General features: G+C 39.2%; 1 long non-coding RNA gene across 1 annotated transcript; it reads left to right on the top strand.

The window, feature by feature from the left end:
* Positions 1–7,809: 7,809 nt before the first annotated feature.
* On the top strand, positions 7,810–12,836 carry LOC128077549 (uncharacterized). The gene is made up of 3 exons (XR_008205049.1): positions 7,810–8,193; positions 9,126–9,236; positions 12,711–12,836. It is a non-coding gene; the product is annotated as an uncharacterized LOC128077549 (long non-coding RNA).
* Positions 12,837–13,155: the final 319 nt, after the last annotated feature.

The following is a 13,155-nucleotide window of genomic DNA, read 5'->3' as shown; positions in this document are numbered from 1 at the left end:
AGCAGTGAGAGAGGAAGGTGTGAAATGCAGTGAAACACAAATTCAGCAAGGCACCTGCATTTATGGATCGTGGTAAATAGCAGCAGTGATGGGCTTATGGGCAGAGGAGAAGGGACCGCATAGTGGGCAGAATTCCATCAGGCTAGGGCAAAGGAGCCATCGTGTCACCCAATAGTCTGAGGAGGAGCTACAGAGGTTTTCCCCACTGCCCAATTCAAACCCAACAATGCTTTGGGCTGCGGAAGAAAGTCTTGCAGAGAGGAGCAGAGCAGCAGGGCTGGCATTTGCTTGCAGACTGGCTTCAGTTTTCTTTACAACTTTTGGCAGCAGAGATGAATCTTTCAGAGTGGTCATTGCTGTTGTGGTGGCTGACAGACAGAGAAGACTTTTCAGAATTGATTTTCTGTTTTTTAAGCTATTCCAGCCTCTTTAGAATGCGGTCAAAGGGGTTTGTTTTTATATTTCCCTAATAAGATAAGCGTCAACCCTTCCCCTAGCATTTTTATGCCACAGGTGTTCACCTTTTTCTATGCAGAGGTTTATTCATTACTCTGTGGTTATAGATTGCTGAAGTCTTAGATCAAGCAGAGTGGAAAAAGTATGTATAATTTAATTTACTACTTGATATAAAAAGTATTTCATATCTGCTTTTTTTTGTAAGAACAAATTTGATTGATTTTCTTCACGAGAACTCTGAAAATGTTCATTCATTTGTACTTGCTTACCTTTCAAAAGCTTTGAACTTACAGCTTAATAACCTGGTGAATACAGCATGAGAGGTGAAAACGTAAACGTTGCACGTTGAAGATGCTTTCTGGTAAATGCATACCTCAATACCAGCAGACATGATGCTGCCAATGAAAAAAGTGAGGCCTGGAGATGGGAATGCGGCTCGTGTGCTGAGGCTGGGCTTTGTCTGGGCTGCTGTTGACGTGGCTCTTTTGCTCTGCTCAGACAGACGCTGTCACGGGGAGCTGGCGGGGGTCTGTGTGCTCTGGAAAGAGAAATTTGTTTTGTTTTGGCATTAGGAGGCCGCACTCATGTGACACCACTTTGGCTCAGCGCCTCTGGGCTGCGTTCGGTCACTGTCGCGGCTGTGCTTTGTTCCAGAGCTGTTGTAATGCTGTGGTCATCTGCTGAGACCCAGGAAATCCCATTTCTCTTCTTTGGCTGCCATTTTGCCCAAGCTGCTGCAAATTTTGTACCCTAATCAGGTCAATGGGAGTTTTGTTACAAACTTAAACGGGGTCAGGCTTCGTTCTTTGGCTTTTGCCTGGCGGTTGCTATTGGAGCCAAAGCATTAGGGAAGGGTTGGTGTGGCTATGGTCTGCCAAATCAAGGCTCCTTGTTACTGCACATATAGATAATATTTAGTGTGAATGTCAGCTTCATTACAGATGCAGAACTAAATGCTTGGCCTTTGAATTTAATGGGAGTTTTGCCATTGATATCAAGCAAGCCAAATTTTCTTCCAGAAAATGTTGATAATCTATCTGTGAGACATCTGTGGTTGAAAGAATTATGGAAATGGCTTGTTTTCCAAAAGCAGAGTAACCCCTCCTGTGGGGTCAGACCTGCTTACAGTTTCCAGAGGCAAGCAGAAGAGTAAATGTTAGATAATGAGTGATCTCTTGATCCTGAATTTATTTGCCTCTGTTGAAGAAAGCAAATACAATTTTACATGTTGATTAAGAGAAATAACTGCTTTATTACTTTTCCTATGTTCTCATTAACTGTTGCTCCTACTGAGATAAGTTCACATCTTTTATTTCATCTTAACTTTGAAAGTTTCCAGAAGGATGACTTTATACTCTTTCCTTTGATAGTAGTGAAGCAGACTGCAGCTTTTGGAACCATTTTGCAGTGTGTTAGAAAGGACAGTGTGGTCGTGGCAATGAAATCCAGTGTCTACTATCATAGTAATTACTTCAATTAAATTTTTTAGAACCTCTGAAACAAGAGGTGAACTTAGTATGTTCGCACCGTACATGCATGAAAGGTAGTATCTTGCTTTAGAGTTCAGAAAAACATTGCATGGACTAAACTGCTGCTTATTTTTACAAATTACACACACTCAATGAACTGCTGAATATCTGTTTACCTAATTGTTATTTCTACACTCTTTTCAGTTACTTTCAGTTGTTCTTTGTTGAATTGAGTCATGAAGAACTCTTATAGAAGCAGGACAACAGTCCCAGCCTTGGCAGTGTGTGATGGATGGTGGGGATCTGCTGCAGCCCACCTATGTGGGGTGATAACCACTCATGTGCAATTGTGCTGCACACAATCTCTGGTTGTAAAACGATGCTCACTGACATCTGAGTGTAAGTGGGGAATACAGTGACCAGACTATGTTCTAATTTGGGATAAAACCAAACCAGATACTCATCCTTCGACCTCCTCTAATGTTCAGCACTGTGTCCATTCTGCTTCAGTTTGGAAAGCTGGGCCAAATTGTTTTAATTGTGCTTGCAGAGGCTGAGGGGAGAGTGCCCAGAATGGGGGATAAAGGTCTGAAAGAGGAGGAATAGTTGGATAACAGGTTGAAAATTGCTTCTTTCTCCTACACATCTTATTGTTCAGTGGGATTTAGAGCCCAGCAAACTGTAGGGAGACTTCAATTGTCTTTGGAAAATGTGATTTCCTTAGTTGAAATGGCAAGAATTTTTCTAATGCTTTACAGATTTTAATAATACTTCATAATTAGAATTGAAATTGTCTTACGTGTAGCACAGCGCTACTTACAGGGTAGTATTTGCTACTGTTAAAGCATATCCAGGGATAGAGATCAAGCTAAATAATACCAACCAGTCTTGTTTTCTCTCCACTTACAGAAAATGAGATTGAAATAAGAGCGAATCACTAAATAGAAAAGGTTAAGGTATGTATATGGTAACAAAAACACAACGGCTGTGGGTATGATATGCTCCTTTATACACAAGAAAACGTAGCTTCTGTTTCCTTTAGGACTAAATAGAAAATGGTGTTGTTTGCAGTGGTAAAGGGAAAAAAAAAAAAAAAAAAAGAAAATATCTGAATCAGGATGAGAGATTTAGATATCAGTGCTTTAATATTCCCCCTATTTTCATCAGGAATAGAGAGGAACTGAAGCCTGTGGCATTATATGGCTGACTGGTGCTTTCTGCCCATTCAAATGTTCTTCCCATGCGTACTGCACTGGCTTTTAAGAATTTATGTGGGGGAATTTGTCACTAGGTGGCAGAATTAGACTGTATTAGTACTACCATTTTTTATGATTTGTCTGCTTGGCTTCTTTATAGTCCATAAATGTCTCTATGACTATATCAAGCATTCAAAAATATTTCGATTTTAAAACAATTTCTAATAAACACGGCTCTTTCAGAGGAGCGATTCTGTGGAATAGCAGATATAGCCTGTTGGATGTATGTTTATGCAAGTGTGAGTAATGTTTCACTTTGAATTTGTGATTACTCTGCTCTTTGCTCCTGCGTTTTGAAAGTATGCTAGTGCTCAGATTTGCAGATGACCTCTAAATGGAGGCATGTTTGTTTGGTACTTTCTGAAGATGCATAACGTTCAACTATTGCTTTAACTACACTGCAGAGGTATTCATATGCACAAGTGTCTCTTCCTGTCTCTAAGTGCTGTTTTTCATGCAAAAATGTCTAATACATAGGAAAGTTGAGGTTACTTATTTGTACCACTATGACCTCTGGTTTAGTCGCTGCTGCTCTGGTGTAAGAATGGCTTCTGCCTTGTTAGCTGAACCCTTCTCTGAGGGACGTGAGCAGACATGAACGTGCCCTGCTCTGACTGGAGTGGTGGCAGTGGTACTTGCATGTTCTAGTTTTGATTTGTGACTTAGCTTCTATTGAGAAAAATCACTGTGTTGCCACATAGGTTTGACGGATGTGTCAGTATGGGAATGGTGCTGCAGAACTTGGGGCATGTGATTTGGAAGGAAAGTGGTCGTGCTTTGAAAACTTTGTAGAAATATTTCTGATGCCTTGCTATGTGCTGAAATGTTTGGGGTCTTTGATGTTTGTATGAGATGTTCTTTTCTGCTTTAGAGGATATCTACGTGTCATGTAGTAGGTGGTTGTGAAACAAGAATGTCCTACAGAGTTTGTTTTGAGGTCACTAAAGGAGCTCCTGTTATGTCTATCTTCCCTCCTAGTAAATACTACAGATTTTAATTTATAAGAACATCCTTAATTCAAGCATTAGGCAGATTTTAAAAAATAGGAAGGCTCAAAGAATTTAATGTTTTCCAAGCAGACATGATGGAAATCACGTAATTTAATACTCAGGTTAGCTTATATGGGCTATAATTATTATGTAGATTACAGCAGTTTCCAAAGGTCTCTCTAGCACAGTTTTAAAGGTGAAAAATATAACATTACTTGATTGTGTTTCTACTCCTCCCTTCCCTTCTATTTCTTCCTGATATTTGGGTATGTTGGAAGTTTGAGGGATGTGGGTGCAAAGGAAGCTCTGAACTTTTCATGCAGGCATTTTAGGTGTTTTGGAATAAGAATGTAATTATGATAGCAGAATTGTTTCTATCAGTGAAAGGTACAGACATGCATGCCCTTTTCTGGGGCTTTGTTAGAAAGCATTTCTATCACTTTTCAAGTGTCTAAGACACTGGTCAATGAAAACCTTGCCTCAAACACTTACTTACGAAGCATTAAAAATGCAGTTGAAGAGGTGCTCTGTGGGAAGGCACCAGCTACAGAAGCAGTGTTAAACAAATAGAAGCAAGAGAACTGCAACTGGCAGATGTTCAGCTATCAGGAGAATAACATTAAATTCATTAGTGATGAAAATAATAAATCGTTTTCTTTTCTAATTAACACTCTGAGGCTTGAGTGATGTCTGCTAGGAATCAGGCAACTCATTTTCAAGTTTTCCAGAAGTTCTAATTCAGAATATTGTCAAGAAACCAGAGCTTGCTTAAAAAATTCTTATGAAGTATTACAGCATAAGTTGTAGCCCTTGTCCAGATAATAACAGGCAACATCTAATCGCTGGCATCATCTAAGCAACGGATTTTGTTTACAAATTCTTGCTCATGGCTGGGCTGGAATAACTGTGGAGAAGCCACTATGCTACTAGGTAAATTGTTGCAGAGATTAATTACTCTAGTTAAAACATACACCTTATTTCTGGTGCATAGTTCATTAGCTTCTGTCTCCAACCTATGCATCTTATTGTGCCTTTGTTTTCTGCATTGAAGAGCTGAGACCTCATCATGAGTAGAGTCAGAGTGACGGAATCATTTGAGTTGGAAGGGAGCTTTGAAGGCCATCTGGTCCAACTCCCCTGCAATGAACAGGGCCATCTACAGCTCTTGTTTAGTCTCTGTTTAGATTCTTTCTAACTATATTTAAATTTCTTTGTGAAGCACAAAGCAAAAATCTCTTTAAGTAGTTTTACTGTAGGTTGGTTGCATCGCAGGTTGCATCCATGCAAATTGATAGCAATTCTCTGCTTGGTTTAACTTCCAGAAAGTCTTCATATAACATGTCATTTTCCACTAATATCTACCTACAGACTGCTTGTATGTGTGTGTGTTTTTGTATGTGTATATACATATATGTGTATATTCATGTAAATATTTAAGGACTAAATAGCACAGGAAGTATAAGTCAAGCCTGAAGTAATTTGTTGCTCCAACTGTTGGATTTTTTGTTTCTGACTGACATTCAAAATACTTCAACTCTGTTTTCTTAAATACTGCCCACATATTATACACAATCAAACAGTAAGTTTCTAGTTTGTATTCAGCTAGATAGAGGTTCAATAAATCAGAAAACAACTGCTCCGTTTGAAGGAAGTTTTCTCTCCCTCTTTGGTAAAGTACAAGAGAATTCTGTTTAAATGAAGCATGCAATTTTAATCAATTGTACCCTAAAAAAAAAATAAGACAAACAGCTGCTGCTTGTTAATTACTGAGTGTCTTCACCAATGGACTCATCATTTATTTGCTGCTTTCAGCGCAGCCTTAAATTCTGTAAATAAAGGTGCTACTGCCATGCGATGTGACTGCTTGTACATTTGCAACAAAGCAGCTCGGATAATACATGGAGAATTTATTTCAAAAGACAATTATGTGACCTTCACCCTCACAGATTCGTTGTTGTCATCTAATGATCACGTTTGCTGTGAAAGGTCAGATTTTATGAAGCCAAGAGAAAAGCGTATTTAATATCCCTAGCTGAAAGCTGAATTTCTTGATAATAATTATACCAGGCTGTGAAGATTTCCCACTCTGCTAAACTCTACTCTTCTCATGTAGAACCGTGGGCCTATTTGGATTGGAAAGGACCTCCAGGTCACCCAGCCCAGCCTTCTGCTCAGAGCACATCCAGGTGGAGCAGGTTGATCAAGGTTGTTCACTTGATCTCTGAAGCTCTCTGAGGATGGAGATGCCACAAATCACCCCCTCTGCCCACAAGAAGCCCAGGTTCTAACTGCTCTAGCTTCTGGCAAGCGTGGTGAACCTCTACAGGGCTCACTGCAGCACGTCAAGGTACTTGCAATTAATTTATTTTCTTAGCCCTGACGTCTTTAATCACTAGTTTTGTATCCATCCCTTACTTTGGGTTTTGAAATGAATTGGCTCTTACGAATCCACACTGATGGCTCTGGGAACTAGATGGCTCCCTGGGTGGCCTTTATAAGGAAATTTTTCAGAGATGTTTCAAGGAAAATATTAGACTTGAAAGCCATTTTTAAGCTCAGATATTTTAATATTAATAGGAAAATCACAATAGCAAGCAACAGTAGGAAGCAATCATTGCACCTTATTGTCCAGTTAGGCTATATCAGTGATTTGAGTCTGTAAAATGCAATTTGTTTGGTTCAACTTGTTCATCTACTAACTTGGTATGCTACTGCCTACCTTTCGTATTAGAAATCAAGAAGGAAGAGGGATATAAGTGTTCTGTACCTGTAATTTATCTGACCCTGTCTTCACCTTCAAATCTATTGTTTGTGTCCCATTCAATCAACACATGCCTTTTCCATCTTTAGCCTTTTCTCCTTTATTTTTTCTCTCCATAGCTCTTCATTTCATGGTATTTATTTCCTACAAGTTGTCTTTTACTTTCATTGACAGCTCCTCTTTTAGGCTGATATTGTCCTGCTGCCCCTTTCTGACCACTGGGTGCTGAGGGCTGCCCAGGAGCTCTCACTTGGCCTCCGATGGAGATGTCTGAACATGAAATAGAAGAGTTCAAGAGGTTTGGTGCTTAAAGTTTAAAAACAAACAAACAAAAAAAACAAACGAACCACAGTTTATCCTTGTGACATATTCTTAGGGGAAGTATAGCACAGTCAAACAAAGCTTCAATTCGACTGGGCAAAACTTTGTTCCTTCCTTTTCCTTTTTGTCTTTCTCCCTTTTCTCTTGCTCCCCATCACGAGTAATTTTAGCACTAATCATTACCTCCACTCTCTGTTGTGGCATTCTTATTTTTAGTTTGCCCTTGCCTCTAGGTTTCTCCTTCAGATTTCGGATTTGCAGCTGTTGTCTTTTTATTGTCTTTATTTGTCCTCTTCAAGCAAGGAGAGGCAGTTGTGGGCCTCTCCAGGTGACTCTGGGGCTGTACCAGTGTTGGGTATTTACCTGAAAGGTACCAGCTTTGGGTTGCCTAGCTGATAAATGCTGATAACTATAAAATGAGAAATACAATGTAAGATCTAGTTTAGTTCAATAAAGAGAAGTTACAATTAATTGTCAATTTCCAGGATGCAAGCACTTTATTTGATCATCTGTTGTCTTTTCAGAGCTGTTGAAGCCATTTCAAAGTCACTGTAGAAGATCACACTTGAAGTATTTTCTCATGTCTGTAGTACAAGCCCTTAGCAAAAATTTGAATGCTGTATGACGTGAAGGACTGCTGACTGATCACTGTGATATAGGACCTGTTGTTTAGGTAAGCAAGCTGGAAACCACAAAAAATTAGAATATTGTATTGTGGAACGGGAAGACTGACGTGCTACTGGAGGTAGGTTATTGCTGTGATACTGAAATGAATTTGCCCAACAGTATTTTTTGGAAAAAAAAAATATATTTGCTCTGTATTTTCCATAGGAGAACCAATGAATGGAGAACAGCTTCTTCAGCTGTTGGTGTGAATGATGAGTTGGCAACCTGCAACACTTTGCAGAAAGGACAGGAAATGCCCTTGTCTAATGTAGCAGGTAAGTGTTAAACAAAATAAATAGTGTTAATTTAGGTTACTTGCATTATAAGTAATATTACAACTTTAACATTTATATAATATCTCTATATGTTATTTACATTGTAATTGCCACAATAACGTTATAATACTATAAATAGCATGTTATTGTGCTCTTTCAAATTTCATTTATCAGTATATTCTGTGACTGTATATTTTCTCTTTAGCTGTTATCAGTTAATTTATCTGAAACATACTTTGTAACCGTTTTCTCTCGCCACTGACAGAAATTAACAGATGAGCATTTTAAATCTCTACACAATAGGTTTTCTCTGCAGGTATTTTTCTGTTAATTCCCTTTTTTTCTTTTTCTTTTTTTTTGAATGCACGTGAAGGTACACGGCCTGATAAAGCGTTTTACTCCTCTGGTGGCTGTTTCTCAGGAAGGACACAATAAGTGCTTCTGCTTTTTGTTGTCTTATCCAATGGGATTTAACTTCCACTGTTTTGCCCTTGTACTTAGATTAAAAATATAGATCAAGGTACAGTGGGAAAAATACTTACTCTATATACATCTAATATAGCTATTTGGTTATTAAATGTTACATTCACAGCAGTCTTTTTACTTTTAAAAAGAATTCCCTAAGTGACTCGGCTTCTAAACCTTCTAAAAAGGTATCAGGGCATGATGACTGCACATCCATAATACCCTTTTCAACATCTGTTTTACTGAAAAAGTCACATATAAAGAGGGAATGTTTTAAAATGAGTTTTATCATCAACTTGTGAAAACATTGAAGGAAAAGCAAACATGATCAGAAGAGTGAAAGCAAAAAGGTTTATTGTCTTTATAATACTTGTATGATGCATAGAGACTATACAGCACATAAATATTGCCATAAATGTATAGAATTACATCAACAGCTATTAAAATATACATTTATGTCACTTCAGGTCTTCTACTTTCCTCCAACCTGGCTGGAGCTGCCTGAACTGACGGTGAAGTTGGTTGGTGTTGGCTTGTAGGCTGTTGGGAGAGGATGGTGATTTCCAGGCAGCCAAGAGGTAATGAGTAGAAGAGGAATGAAAACATACGTCAGAAAACTGTGTGCCTGTGCTTCGTGTCTCTATTGTGGAGGAAACTGGGGTTTTGTAACAAAGTCCCCAGTTCCTGGGCTATTACCAAAGGCCATCACCATCCGTACATAAAATGTGGTCCTATGCTTTTAACTGCAGACTCAGCTTCTGGCGTTAGCAGTTGTCTCTTCCTCTATAAAGCCAAAGAGATACTGATTGCTGCATTGTTTGACACTTACTCAACCCTAATGGCTGGCAGTCGCAGAACTGATGACTGTGGGGAGCCTGGCAAACCTGACAGCCTCTGGCAAGCCTATATTTTAATCTTGTATTCCTTCTGATTACTTTTTTACTATTTTGGCTTTTTTTTTTTCTTTCTGTGGGGCTCTGCTCATCCATACCAGTCGTTTGTCCTTTGTGCAGCTTGGTGCTCCTCAGTAACACGTGCTCATGTTCTTGTGCTGTCCTCATCTCTCGTTATCTGGTGGGACTGCTGCTCAGCTTCTGTAGGGCTTTCCACTGGAGGAATGCATCTTTTGACTGACTTGCTGTTTATTTGTCCAGTGTTTTCAGTAAGCACTGTGGTTTTACTGTGCAGTTTCATGCCCCACAGGTTTCTGCGCTGCCCTGTGTGTTATTTTGAAAAATTGAGTAGGAAGGAACAGTGCTTTGAGATTTCTTTCATGTCCATCGTTCTTGGACTGCTTACAGTGTTCCAGGAACAGACAGGGCTCATCATAAATGCTTTCTTATACAAATTACCCTAAAGCTTACAAGACTTTGGAAGTGTGCTGTAGAACAGAACAGCTACTTTTGCTTCCTAAAGTACATTTTTTAGACTGTGTGTTTGATATCTGACTTGTTTACCCATCCAGCAAGGATGGATGAACTGAGAGCATGGCAAGCCTTCCACACCACTCCATCACTTCCATTCCCCTGTGCTGTCAGCAGGACCAGCTACCTGGGGAGGATGGGCAGCACTCACAGCTTGATTTCCTTTATTTATTTTCTTTATTACATATTTAGTGAATGAATTGATTTGGTGCAGAATAATTGTATCAGTGGCAGGCTAAGCTGGTATAATATTGTATTTTGAGTCGCATTGTGCTTTGGTATATCCAAGACAACAAGCCTTTTTATGGGATTTTAACTGTAATGTAGCTGACACTTTGCATATTCATTTCCATGGCAGTTGGTCTTCTTCCTGGTGGGATAAATATACCCTCGCACTGGGAAAAGCACTGTGATAAATACAAATTATTTCTCATTTGAAAAGTAAACAGAAAACTACAACTATTGGTAACTGGTGCTTCGTTTTGAAGTGATTGACACAGGAATTTTGTTTGTCCAAGCAGTGCATTGAAGACTCGTTAGTTGAGAGAGTCCTATGGTTTTGTTAATTGTAACCTCTGAGAGATGACAGCAGATCATTAAGCACCAATCAGACTTGGGTCTAATATACAGAACCAGAAAAGATACTTGTCTCAGGAAAAAAGAAAAAGGGTTTCTGCATCAACATAGTGAGGTTTTTGGAACATCTTTTCAGCTAGCAGGGGAAAAACTCTGATTACATTGAGAACTGTGTGCTAGAAAGGCATTAAGTTGTTGCCTGTAATAGTGAGAAGTGGGGTGTGATGACCTTAAAGTTTTCTTTAAGTCCAGAATTGTTTAATTTTTAATATATATGTGTGTATGTATATATGTGTGTATATGTATATATCAACTTATAGTATCATGTGCAAAGATAAAGGATAAAGGGTGGTAGCAGCAAAGTTAACACAGTCATCTGATGTTTTCGTAATTGAGAAAGTAAGGAATACAATAATCTCAGATACTTCTTTAGCATTGTTATTGTATTAATATATTATGCAATCTTATACAATATTAATATTAGTATTATATCAATATATTAAAACTATTAATATTGTATTATATATTAAAACCTTAATGTTAATACTATTAATGTATATTACACTGTACGTAATACATGCATTATAAAGTGCATATAATATTTTATATGAATATTATATGGTTCTCTTGCCTAGAATTTTTATTACTCCAATCAAAAAAAAATTTGCCTATTTCCACTTCCTGATATGGATTTGATTAAAGTTTTAAGAATGAGAATGATTTCAGACTGAATTAAGAAGTGGAAGGTGCAAGGAGCATAGGTGTGACTGGCAGAGTTAATGGTGTTGTTGAGGGCCCCTGAAGCACACTGGAAGGATGATAATGAAAATGCAAGATAATCTGCTGCTTTATAGAATCACCAGGACTGGAAAAAAACCTCCATGATCATCCAGTCCAGCTATTCACCTATCACCAGTATTTCCCACTAAAGCATGTCCCATAATATAACAACTAAATGTTTCTTGAGCACCTCCAGGGTTGCTGCTTCAAGGCCACAGTTGGCCACAGATAGGAATGGAAGGAGGAGTGGTGGAATCTGGGGCTGAGGAGAAGCTCTGAGCTGTGATGTGGCCGAGTGGTGGGACAGGCAGCCTGGGGGGCTGTAGCCCAGCTCCATCCTTGGAGTTGATGCCCCTATGATTTGGTGATTGAGGCACTTTTAGCTATTCACTGAAGAAACAGCACAGAGTTTAAGACTTTACTCTTTGTGCTCAAAATAATGCTTGACTGGAGAGCTGTTGGAGACATTGGACAGCTGGTGAGAGCTGTTCCACATGCACACTCTTGACTATATTGAGGCAAATCAAAGAACTATCACGGAATCCCATCTGCTGGTTTTATTTTAGTGCCACTAACCTCCAGCAATAGGCAGTACAGAGAAGGAGGAACAAGCCTCTGGAGAACAAAAGCATCTCGAATATGTTTGCTATTTAAGTATGTGAAGGGTGTTTTAAGAATGTACCCAAGTAGAAAGAAACCTATTTTCAGAGCCACAGTTTATCTCTTTTGAGATAGAGATCTAACTCCAGGTCCTTAAGGTTTCGATAGTTTCCAGCTGACATCTGGAGGCATAAAGATAAGGGCCTTGCACCAGACCGGGAGATGAGAATTCAGTAGGAAGAAGGCTGGTATCTGGTGTAAATTTGGGTGTTGTAATGACATCACCTTTTGGAACCACTGGGTAGTTACGGCAGTGGGAGAGTCAAGAGCTGAGCATGGATCTCTTGGCACTTGTTTTTGTGCTCTTATCACTCATCTTTCTGTCCTTTGGAGTGAGGTGACCCTCCGAAGGATTTCGGAAAGCTATGAGCAGTACATCAAGCTTTTGAAATATGTTCACGGTGTTATTCCCTGTCTTTTCAATGTCAGGTATTTTCACATCCCTCATATGCTGCCATCAGGCAACCACTGGTACATTTTTACTCTTAAACTCATCAGAAGTTTACATGGTAGTGAATACATTTAAAATTTTCTGAGCAATGACAGCGATGTCCTGAGTTTGCAGCAGGTTGATTTCTTTTTTTTTTTTCCCCTGTGTTTTTGATGTTTCAGCCTAGCGGTACCTGAGTCCCTGAGATCACAAGGTTCTCCTTGGGAAGGAGGTCTGCAGGTCCTGTAGTTCCCACTGGCTGCAGGTAGAAGACACTGTCTTGTTGCTGAATGGGTAATTAATGATGGCTGTAAAGTAGGTGTTATCTACGCATTTTGCATTGTCCTCAGTGCAAAGAGTTTAGTCTCTTACGTTTGCATTAGAATCATAGAATGGCCTGGGTTGAAAAGGACCTCAAAGGTCATCTAGTTTCAATCCCCTGCTACAGGCAGGGTCACCAACCTCCAGCCTTGAATGTCCTGCAGTGGTACATTTCTGAATCCTCTGGATGAAGTAGGTCTTGCTGCTTATTGGACTCTTACTTGCCTGAAAAGACAATGGAAGTGATGTGGTTTCAGAAAACTAAAGAACAGTGAAAATGTCTGAAAAATGGTGATTTGTATGAAA

Source organism: Tympanuchus pallidicinctus, unplaced genomic scaffold, assembly GCF_026119805.1.
Source record: "Tympanuchus pallidicinctus isolate F22 unplaced genomic scaffold, pur_lepc_1.0 scaffold16, whole genome shotgun sequence".
Lineage (NCBI taxonomy): Eukaryota > Metazoa > Chordata > Aves > Galliformes > Phasianidae > Tympanuchus > Tympanuchus pallidicinctus.
Note: the sequence above shows the minus strand (reverse complement) of the source record. Positions and strands in the feature narration are given on the sequence as shown.